We start from the raw sequence: 12,079 nt of genomic DNA, 5'->3' as shown, positions 1-12,079 counted from the left end.
TGCACAGTTGACTTGGAGGCTAATGGTTAAAGCACAGACCGACTCAGATCTGAGTTTTGTTTACCATTAAGTCCAGACCTATCACTTTCCTTTACTTTTATTTAGCTATCACAGATAACAGTAACCAAGAGATTGTATGTTTAGTATGCTTACTGTTTTTCATGTACTTATATATCCAATGAGTCAACTCCTTAGGAGTTAGGTCTGCCATTTCTAAATTGCATTAGTAACTTTTACCCTTAGTAACTGTAGTGTAGCTACAGTTTCATACATGGGTCACTAGGTAGCCATCCAGGGATCAAAGCATCATCATCCCCTATCCTTTTATCCTTTTTCTTTATAAACTGTATGTTTCTGTGAGCCAGGCCCTTCTAGTAAGACCCACTTCTCTGACACCAAGTAAAATTGTTCTGAGACCAATTCTGATGTGTTTGTAGGGTTTCTCCCATATCATCAAGACATGTGGAAACACTAGCTGGGTTTCCTACAATTCAGCTCAATTCTGATACTACCCGCCCTGGTGATAGCATCAGGTTCCACAGGTTAAGGGTCAGTGCCACAGTACTGCCCACTATTTTGAGGCCAGCTGCAAGCCCAAGTTAACACCTGTGCTTCTGACCAAGTGACTATAGACTAGAGATTCCAAGGATCCCCCTTCCTCTAAGGACATCTGGCAAGGATGTCAGATGCCAGTTCTAAGTCCAGGTTCTTACCTCTATTTCTAACTGACTATAAATGAGAGGTTCTTGTGACCTCCTCCCCTTTCAGATTCAATTAATCAGATGGAAGGGAGCTTCCATGCTCATTCTAGGCACACTACTCTTTTTTTTTTTTTTAAAGATTTTATTTATTTATTTGACAGAGAAGTCACAAGTAGCCAGAGCAGTAGGCAGAGAGAGAGGGGAAAGCAGGCTCCCTGCTGAGCAGAGAGCCCGATGTGGGGCTCGATCCCAGGACCCTGATATCATGACCTGAGCCGAAGGCAGAGGCTTAACCCACTGAGCCACCCAGGCGCCCCTAGGCACACTACTCTTGCCAGCACCTCTGTGTTCATCAACCTTGAAGCTCTCCAAACTCTGTCATTTTGGGATTTTATGGAACCTTCATTACATAGGCACGATTGATTAAATCATTGGTCATAGGTGATCAGTTCAACCTCCAGGCACCTCCTAGCAGTCAAGGGGCCAGGCTGAAAGTTCCAACCCTCCAATCACAGGATTGGTTCTTCTGGTAGCCAGCTCCCACCCTTTGGTAACCTAGGGGCATTTCTAAAGTCATCTCATTAACATGACAAAAGATGCCTTTATCTCACAGTTTAGGAAATTTCCAAGGTTTTAGAAGTTCTGTGCTAGAAATGGGGACAAAGACCAAATTTATATTTCTTATTACAATCCACAATATCACACTTCCCTATCAAACTACATTCTTAATGTACAGAAGTAATTGAGTCATATAATTGTCAGAATTATGAAAAGGGCTTAGGTTTCCTTATTCTAATTCAGTTTTGATTGGCTAGATCACCTAGTGTTAGAAACTACAGGAGAGAAACCATAAGACTCTTAATCATAGAAAATAACTGAGGGTTGCTGGGGAGCAGGGAATGGGGTAACTGAGTGATGGATATTAAGGAGGTCACATGATGTAATGAGCACTGGTATTATATAAGACTGATGAGTCACTGAACTCTATCTCTGAAACTAATAATATAGTATATGTTAATTAATTGAACTTAAATTTCTAAGAAAAGAAAGTAAAAGTCATACACACACACAAGAAACTACAGATTTTCTAATTCGGCAGGGAAGTTAAAATTAGCAATCAAATGATTTGTTGGATGGCCCTATTGGCAGGCCCTCATCCTGAGGGGAAAGCCCAGAGGCTTTCTAAAATTGGGGGTATAAAGTTTTAATGGTATCACTTCTTATGATGTTGAAAGAATTTTTAAAAACCTGAAACTTATATAGGCCCATTTTTATTATAGTAGCTTAGCCAAAATCAGCCTTTGTGGAGAAGATTCCATCTACATTTTCAGAAATATGGTTTTAATTATCTGAGAGGCACTTGGATTTCAAGACTATTTCAGAACTAGATCAGCAGGAGGGCTGTAGTAATGGAAAAGTTGTAAGTTTTCTTTCTTTGAAAACTGCTCTCACTAGTACCAAAAATGAGTCCCTGTACAATTTACAGTTATACTTTTGTTCTCTCCTGGGAAGACCACTGAATTATTATTAAATGAAAAGGAGTGAGATTAGAAATGAGCATTTTCCTCTTTTAACTTAAGTGTGTACAAATGTCTTTGAACCCATTTAGGTGGTGTGCTGGTTACTAGATCCAGATTCTAAGGAGCCAACTCTAAACAGCGTAGTTTCCAGTTTTCTACCTTAGGAGCTTTCCCTCCTGGAAGGAATAGAGACTGGACAAGGAATTCAGAGTCTGGGGCTGAATGTCAACACTGAGCATTCTGGGAGATACAGAGCATCCGGAGAGTCCATTCTCACCTTCAATGCTATGAATCAACTCAATTCTTTGTTGAAGAAGGAAAACCTGCAAGGTAAAAACAACCTTGTTGGCATTTTCATGCTGTTACAGACTGGTGACAGTTCTGTATTTAGCCACTTTTGATCACGGGTCTTTATCACTCTTTATCACACTTCCAACGCCAACTCTATTTTTGTGTTTTCTAGGACAGGGTCAACAAACTTTCTGTAGAGGCCCAGGCAGTCTTAATCATAAATATTCAACTCTGCCATAATAGCACAAAAGCAGCCATAGACAATATGAAACTGAGTGTTCTGATAAAACTTTATTTATATAAATAGGCATCTGGCCCTGGTTTGGCACTAGTTTGCAGACCTCAGACTCTACTGTGGCATTTTTGTGGCATTTTATCATTTATTGCGAATTTTATATTTAAACTTTATCCAATGATTTTTATTCACACTTAAAACCTAATCTGTTATGGAATCTAAAAAGTGACCTGTTTTCTTTTTAGAACTATAAATCGTTATTTCTCTAGCAAAGAATATTCATGTGAATTTTTATGTCATGTTAAATAGCATGGGCTTATTGTGCAGTCTGTTGGCCCAGAGTGAGTACCTTGACTTCAGAGAGCATATCATATGCTTATGGTAGAAATGATGAAGTGGAACAAAGTTGACTTCATTGTGAGAAGATTTAAACTGTGAATTTATTATCTGATTAATAAATCCTAGAAATAACAGATTGATGAATTTGCACAGACCAAGTTAAATATGGCCTTGGGCAAGCTACTGACACTCTTCAAATCTATTTCTTATAATGTTATAAATATTAAATGAGAGAGAACTTAATGCTGTGTTTCCTGGATTAGGCACTCATTGCTGTGTTAAGTGATGATGATGATGATGATGATGATGATGATGATTTTTACTACTAGTGTAAGCCCTCCATGCTGATAGTAATGTTCTCCCCGGCATCACTGGGGTAGAATAATATAAAGATCAAACTGACTTGTTTGTTCATAGACTTGCTTAAGCGATGTTAATTAGCAGCTCTTGAAGATACACTGAAATATTTCAAACTCAGCTTCTCTAATGTAGGCAGGCCAAGGAGTTGGAGTATATGGTACATATGCCACAAGACACTTTCTGCATTCATGGGTGATAAGGCTGAATGAACACGGCTCTCTTTCCCTCAGTCAGCTTTGTCTGCCCTTAGAATCTAACATTTGGTGCTGGTGATTATGGATTAGTCTGTAACTTTTTATGAACATCTGTTGCCTGTTAAAATTAAAAGCTTTCAATATCTTTGGGAGGGAACTTTTCCACTCTTAAAGACAATTTTTCACCTATAGGAAAAGGAAATTATGGTTTTTCCTTTCCAGAAAAGTAAAAGAACGCTCTAGATTTGTTATTTTTAACTTTCACAGTTTCAGTGTCCCTTGAAAACTCCTTTTTAAATGCAAATTTTCAAAAGTGAGTGAACAGGAGTTATTAAATGCATTCTTGTACAGTGCAGTCTTTCTTATTCATAGAGTCCATAGGATTGAAGTACATTGAGATAAAGTTTTTAGAGAGAATGTAAACAATTGTCAATTTTTTTTAGAAAATGATTATTTCAGGATGTGCTTGAAGGATCTCTAGAATCTTCATCTTTTTCTTTTCTCATTTCTTGCCTGTTGGGTGGGTATGTTCTGGCAGCCCATCCAGTAAAGAAGTTCTTTGCTTCTTTACTTCTTCCAGTCTGAGCTGATTTTTTGGGTGTGACTCAATTTTAGTAACAATGTGACTTTGCTCAATGTGACTCAGGACCAAATATCCCGTTCTCTTCACATGGATCAATTAGGTCCTTTCTAGACTGGTTTGAACATAGATGATTTTCTAGGGATGGAGTGAGTTGGTTTCTCTCTTTTTTAAAATTTTTTAAAAGATTTTATTTATTTATTTGGCAGAGAGAAATCACAAGTAGGCAGAGAAGCAGGCAGAGAGAGAGGAGGAAGCAGGCTCCCTGCTGAGCAGAGAGCCCAATGCGTGACTCGATCCCAGGACCCTGAGATCATGACCTGAGCCGAAGGCGGAGGCTTAACCCACTGAGCCACCCAGGCACCCCAACAATGAACAATATTTTAATATAAGTGTGCCCCATGCAGTTCAAAATTTAAGCATCGTGTAATTTTATTTGTTATGTATGACAACCCTGATCCTGACACATGCACCCTTATGTAACACAATTCTTGGGAAAAATAGTTACTAACATCCATAGCAAGTCTCAGTATCTTTCATACCTAAGATTCCAGTTATTCCTACTACTTAAAATTAGAACCAGATCTTTGTTTCTATCATCACTGTTATTCTACAGAATAACAGATACAGATACAGATAACAGATACAGGCCTATCTTTCCTTCTACCCCTTGCCCAACTTGTGGCCAATAAAGATTCTTATATAATGCAAGTGTTCTTAATTTTTAGGATTATTAAGTGGGAAAATAATCCAAGGTTCACTAAGCCCACTTGAGGTATATAAATGAATGAATGGAAGTAGTAGATAGTATTCTGAATAGCCTTGAGTTTAAATTGAGCTAGTGTAAATTGAGCTAGTGATTTTAGGTATACATGGGGTATTCCTTTTGTCCCAGTACCTGGATCCCTGTCCTGTGTAGGCTTAGTTTCTTCAGTAGGTCCTTATTAGCTCCCTTAGCTGTCATTATTGATTTCTGCATTGGGTTGACCACCTTTCCCTGACTGTTTGTGTCCAGGGTTTCATAGGGTCTAGCCTTACTGTGGTGGAAGTAGATGGCTTTTACTATCTCTTTCTACCTCAGTGTTCTCTGATTTTTATGATCATATAATAGCCACAAAGGCTCCCATGTTGGCCCTCACTGAGGCTTAAATGATCGAGCAATCATGTTGATTAGTTACCACATTAAAGGGTATTTAGGAGAGTTCACTGTCCTCAGAGAAACCTAAAGTCTCAATGTCAATAGCTTATTTATCACTTGTTCAGTAATAAATAAAACTCAACCTGAGCCCTGCCCTCAACTCAGCACCCCTCACACCCCAGTAGCTTGCCCCAGAACCCAAAGAGCAGGTCTGCCATACCCCTAGTCCCTAACCCTAACCCTTGGTTGGATTTTCAGGCATCCGTCTCCAGAGGCCTGGTCTTGATTCCCTCCTTCTGGGGGGACACAGTGTATACATTCCTGTGTTCTTGACAGTTTAAAAGCCTCTAATTGATATTAATCTTATAGTGCCTAAATTAGGTTATAGATTGCCTACTTTTCATACAAATTTTCAATGTCATTATTTATTGAAGGTGGTAATGTAATGTGTTATAAAAAGTTCTCCCAACCCGTGTTGAATTGTATGGATTTTCTCAAATAACTTAAAAATGTTTTGTTTGGGCACTTGGGTGGCTCAGTGGGTTAAAGCCACTGCCTTCGGCTCAGGTCATGATCCCAGGGTCCTGGGATCGAGCCCCGCATCAGGCTCTCTGCTCAGCAGGGAGTCTGCTTCCTCCCTTCTCTCTCTGCCTGCCTCTCTGCCTACTTGTGATCTGTCTGTCAAATAAATAAATAAAATTTAAAAAAAAAAAAGAAGGCTGAAAAATGTTTTGTGAATGATAATGCTTGTGATTTGATTCTTGACTAAAGAAGCATTAATTTCTTGCAGGTTTTATTTTTGGAATTGAAGTTGCCACCAAATGGAGAAGTAAAAAACCAAGGCAGCAAGAAAACTTTGGGTTTTACCAGAAGAGGGAATGACAATGGGCACAAGCTAAAGCTGGGAAAACAGTTCAGCACTAGTAAGGTGCTCTTTGGGACAGTTGCAGGGCAGAATTTGATTTACTTTTAGCACTCTGGTGTCTTTAAAGAAAGCTGATGAAGTCAAGACCCAGCATAGCCCATCATTTGAATGTATCCAGATTAAAAACAAATTAGTTTGTGCTTCGGCTCCCTGCAAAAACTGCAGAGACATTCCATCGTGGAAGATCTGGACCAAAATCTGATTTAGCAGTTGCGTCCTTCCTATCATTAAAACAGTATAATGGTGTATGAACTCAGACCCACAGACATTATTTAATTATTGACATCTGCTACTCTTGGACTTCAAGTGTAACATAATTTGAATAGTGTAGGAACATGAACAAAAATGTGGAAGAATTAAAAAAGAAAGAACAAGCCATTACAAAAGAACATTTTTTTCAATTATAGGGCAAAATTTATATACATTTTTCAATTATAGGGCAAAATTATAGGGCAAAAATTTTCCATGAGTTTAAGAATCTAGTCTACTAATTTCAAAGTGAAAGTGTAAATTACAATCCATGGAAACTGTATGCTTAGGAGAGAAGAGAGAAAGTGCTTATTGTTACATTTTTACTGAATGAATTTTCAGTGAAATAATAAGGATAGAAAGTATCACCATAACAGGCAAGGAAAGAGCAGTTCAAGTTGCCATTTTGACCCTACTGTTATTAACTATGACTTACCTGCCCTAGGAAAGTTTCCACAGTTTCATTCTGTAACAAAACTTTTTGTTTTATCTTGCCCTCTAACCTCACAAGTTCCTGTTTCTTCAGTTTACCCAAACTCTATAGCATACAAAGTTCAGGTGTTTTTTTTTTTTTAATTTTTTATAAACATATAATGTATTTTTATCCCCAGGGGTACAGGTCTGTGAATTGCCAGATTTACACACTTCACAGCACTCACCATAGCCCATACCCTCCTCAATGTCCATAACCCCATCCCCCTCTCCTGACCCCCCTCCCCCCAGCAACCCTCAGTTTGTTTTGTGAGAGTAAGAGTCACTTACGGTTTGTCTCCCTCCCTATCCCATGTTGTTTCATTTATTCTTTTCCTACCCCCAAACCCCCCACGTTGCATCTCCCCTTCCTCATATCAGGGAGATCATATGATAGTTGTCTTTCTCCGATTGAGAAAGTTCAGAGTTTTAAAGATGAATGTCTTCTGACTTTCTTGATGTGGAAATGATCAAAGTATTAGGGCAAAAGGAAAAAAATGAGAGACTTTCAATCACATGAGAATAGAAGAGGAAAATACAGACAAAGGAAAGACATGATACAGATTCTTGGCTGGTGTGAGACTGGGCGGTTATAGTACCTTGTTAAGTTGACATTGATTTTTTTTTTAAAGTAGATCTAAATTGATATTATTTGGCATTAACATGTTTGCATTTTACCATCTATAGTTGCTATAGTTTTATCATTATGGTGATGCAAAAACCCAAACAGTAATTTTGAGTTATAGATATAGGAATTAACAAATTTAGTTTTGAGATTATATTATTTACCTAAGAGAGAGTCCAGTTTGGTATGGAATTTGGACAAGAATCTGATCTTACTTCATTATATTTCTTCGGCAGGATGTTTTAAATAAATTAAAGGGATTACATCGTTTTCCAGGCTTGATATTAGAGTGGAGAAGAATCACTGATGCTATTACCAAAGTGGTCTTTCCTCTGCAGCGGGAAAAGCGTCTAAATCCTTTTCTTGGAATGGAAGGAATCTATCCTGTATCACAGTCACACACTACTACAGGTAATGAGAAATCTTAAATATGGATAATACTCAATTTTGAAAGAAAACTTTTCGTATATAATATTTGCTTTGATGACCGAGGAATTCAAGTGTTGATCATTGGATTCTGTGAAGTTCCACAAACATTTATGAAACACATACTGCATCCAGAATATAGATGGATACTATTTGCAGAGATGAGATTTAGTTAGAGTTCCAGCTTTCAAGTACTATATAGAGTAACTAGAATGTCTGAGACTGTGCTTCAGATTAATAATTATTTGAGTTAGTCATCTAATTTCAGTCCAGGCCCTCTCCTGAACCTTCCAAGAGTCTGAATCTAGGTAATGCTGGAGAGCATCTGTGTAATAGATGAGTGTCTTATTTTACTAACCAGAAAAGAGCTGTAGAGTCTTTTGGGTATCTTGTAGAACTCTTGGGATGGGTATGAGTAACCTAACCTAGTAAGGAAGAAAGCATTCTTGTGCTAGGCAATGCAAAGCTAAGTATCTGCCAAATGTAATGTGCACTAGAAGAAAGGATGGCATTAATTCTCATCAGAGAAACAGTTTAGGTTGGTGGTGTAGAATGTGGGCTTTGATATCTGACTTTTACAAGGTTTGAATCTTTATTCAAGGTAGCTTTGTGCCTGAGTGTCCTCCTGTGTAAAACACAGTAATAATAGTCTCACTTCACCAGGGCATGCTGAGGATTAAATAGGCTAATACATTTCAAGTGTTTTGAATAGAGCAGAGCACTTTGTGCGGGCTCCTTACCAGCTGTTGCTATTATTACAGAAGGAGGCACCAGGAGGAGTTGCTTTTTTCTGTGCTGTTTATTGCCTGTTCTAAACAAACCCTTTTCCTTCTTCCATATTTAGCTAGGCTCTTAGATCACTATAGCCATTTCTTGCCCTGTTGGTGTTTAAATTTCATTTTGAGATATATGCTAATGATGTAAACTTACGTAAAATAAATCCTTGGTGAAAAACCAAAACCAGCCCAGAGTTTCTAAAGGTGTTGCATTTATCTGTTGCTTATAAAGTAGAAAGAAAGTAATCAATTCCTTTTTTTCTGATTGGCTTTCACCATACTATGCCTACATTTAAAGAATATTTTGGAAATACAAGCTTACCTAGGCAAAGCAAAGCCATTTCGTTATTAGAATTCATCTCTATGATGCTACATTCATGTTTTAGAATTTATTTTTGCCATTTTGTCTGCTAATGTTGGTCTCATTAATTCAAAAAATAGACCTGAATATTAAATATTATTAAAGAAAACAAGACAGTGTGTTGAGGCAGCAAGAGACTTGAACGCCTTCTGCTGTCGGCTAGTTTTATAAACATTGAGGAGGACATTTAATGGTAATAAGTATATTAATATCTACCATTCATTGAACACTAATTTTTCTTAAAAGCTAAATAACAAGGACATATATCAGGGGTTTGTTCAGAAAAAGAATATCCGAGGTACCTAAAATGTCTGACTCATCAAAAGAAGATGAAATTATATATACTAGCTGGTAGAGAGCCGTTACAATGAAGAGTATATTATAAAACAGAAGATTTCGTGTCACTATATATGTGTTGTAAAACTGCAATAACAAAATCAGTTCCCTAGACTCTTTGAATAATGCTTATGTGTTTCAGAAAAATTCAACCAATAAATTAATAATCTGTAAAATATTTGGGGGGAGGGGAGAATAAAGGCTATAAGCATTAAAACATAGAGCTTTTTCTTTCCTAGAAAGTTCATTAATCTCCTGATTCTAGTCGCTAGCTTCGTCAGTGCTACCACTGGTTCTCTTGCTGAATGAGGATGGTGATAAAGGAAAGTGGCCAGGTGATGTCTGGCAAGTGATGTTCTAGTCATGACTTCTCACTACTCCATCTTCTACAGATTAGCTGGCCCCTTGGGCCCCGGGTTATCCTTTTTCCAGCAGTCCATTGCTCTTCTGCTTCAGATCCTCGGTCTGTGTCTTGTGCATTCCTGAGTTTTGAAGGTTTCTTGACAGTCATTTTTCCCAAGATCCATTTGAGTAGTCTTTACTCATTAATACCCCTGCTAACATTCATATAGTGCTGACAGTTGGTGTTCATTTTAGCACAGAACTAGTTCAACCTATCGAATTACTTCTCATCATGGGCTTGTTTTCTAGAGAGCTAGGTTAATGTAAAACATTCTATTGCAGTTGATGCATATATTCACTTACACTGGGATTGGTCTTGTACTTATTTTATCCTTGTTAGATGCATGAACATAATGAAAAACATTCAAATACAAATTTAGTTTAGCATTGGTGAAAATGCATGATTCAGAAATGTAATTACTGTGAAAATAAATGTCAGATCCCCTCAAACCTCTCAATTTTCTGTCTTCATTCTCTTTGATTTTTGGATGAATAACCTTTACAGAACCAAATATTTAGAATGTGCCGAGAGATTTTGAGATCAAAATGACAACACTAGTAGGAAAAAGTCCACCTTCCCAAGCCCTACTTCCCATGAACAGGTAGATGTTATTTCTCTGTATTTGTGTTAATATACTTTTGTGAGTATGAAAGCCTCAAAACAAGGCTAGTGGATAAAATAATGAAGTTAGTTTAATTTTCTGTTCTGGCATACACATTTCTAGGTAATATCCATTTAAAATCCTGAGTCTGTCTATAAAAAAGCTAGTTGATGGTGAAAGACTGAAAACCTGGACCACTAATTAAATAATCAGCACGATGTGCTTTTCTAACTCAAATGCTACAGAGAAGAGTTTAACTATGTCAAAAACCTCTCCCCCCTCTGCCCTCCCCAAATTCACGTGATGGGAAGGAAAAGCATAGATAATTTATGTTAGATATGGTCAAAAGATTTGTTGACTTGAGCTAAATGTCAGTAATTTTTTCAGAAGCAGTTTGGCAAAAGCTGTTGTAGAGATGCCTTATTTTGTTGAATTGAATGTTTGCTAAAAAAGAAAATCTAGTATCTATGTTAAGCTTTAAAGTGAGTTTCAAACGATAAGGTTTTTAAGTTTCCTAGATGAAACTGTTGACTTCACTGAAAAATGAGACCTTTCTCATATATTTGAGACTGCTTCATGTCTAGCTGCTGATATTGTTTGCCTGACGGAGAAAGAGATAAAAAGAGTCATGGCCTGAACTCTGGACAGTAGGCACAGATGGAGGAGAGAGCCCCAGACAGAGAAATGCCATTTTCAGTCTGCATGTGGCATGCTTTTGTGCCTTTTCCAGGTAAGGTGATGGTTTTTTGAGCTTCTCATTGCTGTAGAAATGGTTTTCAAAGCACTGATAAAGCCTGCATTATGAATAAGACTCAGAAGTATGCATTGGTCCCGCCATCTTTCCTCTCTTTGGTGTAGCCTGTTTTTACCTTTGTGTACCCAGGTTGTCAGTCATCATTGTCTTCATGATCTGCTCTGTGGAAAACTCCTGTGGTGTATGCTTGTCAGCAACAGTCTACTGAAACCATGTTTACCAAAGTGATTGTAAACTTTTTTGCAAAGTCCAGCAGATTTCATTAGTCCTTGTACTCTTTGACAGACTCTTGTACAGACTCTTCTGTACAGCATTTATACAGTTAGTTAACCCTCCGTTTCCTCAATTTCTGTCCTCCCTTGATCTCTAAGGGCACAATTTTCTTGTTTCTCTGACTTGCTTTGCTCTTTTGCTTCTCTCCTCTCCATACCACTGTTTCCTATTGCAGGGGTAACTCCCAAGGCTGCCCTACTCTTGCCTGACCTCTCTTTAGTACTCTAGACAACAGACCTTTAATGAAAGGTTGAACTCAATAAACTGTAGTCATGAGACATTTGGAAGTCAGGATCTAACTCTTAAATCATCCCTACTATTTCTATACGAATTTGTGCCTTTATCTTCTGCCATTTGGCAGGTCTGGGTGAGTGCAGTTAACTATCTAAATTGGTTTTAATTCTGTCAGAAAATATTCTAAGGGGGAATCTAGGTCTGTGACAGTGTCACCTGGTTGGTAATTTTCCGTTTTGCTCTTTAAGTGTGAACTATCAGCACTATATCATTGTAACCATCTTTAA

General features: G+C 37.8%; 1 pseudogene across 1 annotated transcript in view; it reads left to right on the top strand.

Annotated features, from left to right (window-relative positions):
• The window catches only part of LOC308341014 (DNA polymerase theta-like), a 116,612-nt pseudogene that overhangs the window by 75,840 nt on the left and 28,693 nt on the right, over positions 1-12,079 (top strand). The window contains exons 18-22 of the transcript in view: positions 2,311-2,604; positions 6,149-6,286; positions 7,865-8,039; positions 10,420-10,531; positions 11,146-11,261. The product of the transcript in view is annotated as a DNA polymerase theta-like (transcript). The remainder of the gene's footprint in view (positions 1-2,310; positions 2,605-6,148; positions 6,287-7,864; positions 8,040-10,419; positions 10,532-11,145; positions 11,262-12,079) is intronic.

The sequence above is a fragment of the Martes martes genome (genome assembly GCF_963455335.1).
Source record: "Martes martes genome assembly, chromosome: 1".
In the NCBI taxonomy this organism is placed as follows: domain Eukaryota; kingdom Metazoa; phylum Chordata; class Mammalia; order Carnivora; family Mustelidae; genus Martes; species Martes martes.
The sequence above is the reverse complement of the archived record's forward strand: the minus strand, read 5'-3'. Positions and strand labels throughout refer to the sequence as shown.